Source organism: Pholcus phalangioides, unplaced genomic scaffold (assembly GCF_987345545.1).
Source record: "Pholcus phalangioides strain wild (caught in Gottingen) unplaced genomic scaffold, Ppha-v1.0 ptg000042l_1, whole genome shotgun sequence".
In the NCBI taxonomy this organism is placed as follows: domain Eukaryota; kingdom Metazoa; phylum Arthropoda; class Arachnida; order Araneae; family Pholcidae; genus Pholcus; species Pholcus phalangioides.
Genome location: NW_028301628.1, coordinates 37,444,530 through 37,447,012, shown reverse-complemented (window position 1 = coordinate 37,447,012; position 2,483 = coordinate 37,444,530).

The following is a 2,483-nucleotide window of genomic DNA, read 5'->3' as shown; positions in this document are numbered from 1 at the left end:
CATAAGTTACGCACACGCAATAGATATTGCATAATATTCTCTTTACCTAATTTCGTGACTGGTTAATTTTTTTTTATAACATAAATATATGAATATATGTATTTTTTTTTTGCAGAAAAAACTAATACTTTCTTATTGTTGAACTTTTTTTAAGACTGTTGTTCCCCATAATACTTTATCATTCTGCCTACCATGTATTGGCTCATTTGTGTTTTAGTTTTTCCTTTTTTTTTCATTAAGTTCGGATTCAAACATTTGCACCAAGAAATAAATACATATCTTTCATTTTACTAAGAGGGGGAAAAAACTAAAATTTTTAAAATTTGTTAGTCACACAGAATAACGGAAGGAATATTGTTTTTATGACAGTAGTTGTTGCAATCAATTTTTTTAGAATTGTTTACCAGTGTCATTGTGAAAAGATTCTATACTGATTTTTCTGGTGTTACAATCATTTTGCGAAACAAAAGAAAGAACTAAAATAGTAATTTTTGTGTGTGTTTCAAAATATATATATGTGTTAGGGAATATGTAAATGAATCATATTCAAATGGATGGAATGACTGAAAGATGCTGAAAAATATAATCAGTAAGGGAAATTATATTACATCTGATGTAAGAGTATGATTTACATGTTAAAAAATATAGTATATCGTATCACAACAGATGCTTAAAAGTTAGCACTGTTAAAGGGGAATGCATGCCTCACACCGATGTCGCATTGACTGCTGAATATGGTAGAACCATCCTGCAGTTTTCAGAGATAAAAGCAAAGGCTTTGGCAATTCCAGCTATCAAGATCTGTATCAGAAGTAGCATTTTTTTTTTTTTTTTGATGCACAATTAAAGCAGTGTTAGCCAATTTTATACACAACCCATGTAACTATCAAGACCAGAAATCTTATGTACACCCACTCTAACATAAAATTTTCACGCACACTATTAATTTTTTTTTATTATTATTGCTCTAATTTAGTGTTGCTATATGCCCTGTAAAAATATTGAAAAAATCATACGAGTTTCTTGTAATTTTATCTGCTCCTACTCATTCTGAGCTAAGCTCGGGCACACATTACTTGAATTCAAAATTTTGACTCTCAACACTCACATTCATTCATTTATTGTATGGGCTAAAAACTTTTTAATCTGGTGTACAGCATAATATATCATATTGACAATATTTTTGTTTACATGCTTTTGTTTTATCTTCTTGTTAATTTGTTTTATTATTTTCACATACTTTTGTTTTGAAATCTTTGTGGGAAACCTTCGCATGCTGGTTTTACTATCATCATAGGCCATTTGTTGGCCACACTTGAATTTGGAAAAAAAAATAAAGGCTAGATATAAATCTGATGAATTTGAAAGGGGGGCAGTGTGATGCCAGAGAGAAGTGCCAGCTATAACTTTCCGGTCATACTTTCGTATGTGGAGTATGATTCATTTACATCTCCTCCCTAAAACTTTGTTGGTTTAATTCTGAGACAACCCCCATATAAATTTCACTTTTCTTGAAATTCTCAAGCTTTTTTTAAGTATAGAATTATATTTTTCAACTATTTATAAAGTATTGAGGTGATTCAGGCATAGGTGAAGCATACAATGTATGCTCTTCTAATGTTTGTTTTTCTCTCTGTATGTATCAAGTTTTATTAATAAAGATGCATATATTTATGATGTGTATTTTACATGGTGATGCATTGAGATGTGAATGTGTGTGCAAAGAATAGGGTGAGCTGATAACATCTTTGAACATTTTTTTTTATAGACTTTCAGTTAAAAAGAATGACATTTAATTTGAAGTAAACATACTCAATTCAAATGTGGGATATATTATGTGTGCTTAGAAAGGTGCTGTTATATACGTTCCAAATCAGAAGTGCCAAACAATATTGAAGGTTTTTCCCCCATCAATTTTGTCAGCATGATTCCTCCTAGAAGTTGTTAGTTATAGCACTTTGGCTACTCTGGAAAGAAATTGTTACAAAATGGAAGAATAAGTTTGGAAAATTGACATGATGTTTAGCAATTTGACACTCGTTGTTCAGTGACATTGGTCATTTGACAGTTATTATTTAGAAGAGTTGACAAATTAGATAACTTGTTATTTGGCAGAATAGCTCTTATACACTCAGAAACATTTAACATTTCTTCAAGATATGGATAGCATGATGGTAATCAACAATAGAAATCTAGAGTTTTTTTGTGTTATTCACTGTGGCAACCTGATAAGGAGCCATTATTTTTTTGGATAAGATTAAGCTTGGGGGGGGGGGGTCTGAAAATTGATTATGGGGAAAGTCTGTGACCTTTTCTTCCCCCCCCCCCTCCGAGACAGTCCATCCCTTTGGGAAAGAGCCCAAACCATCCCAAGATGGTCTCTCTGTGACCTCTCTTATTTCATGACTTCTTCATGATGATAGACACCCTGGTTTTGCGTGTGAAGAAGTGTGTTTTAATATGAAGAAAATTTTTTGATAACA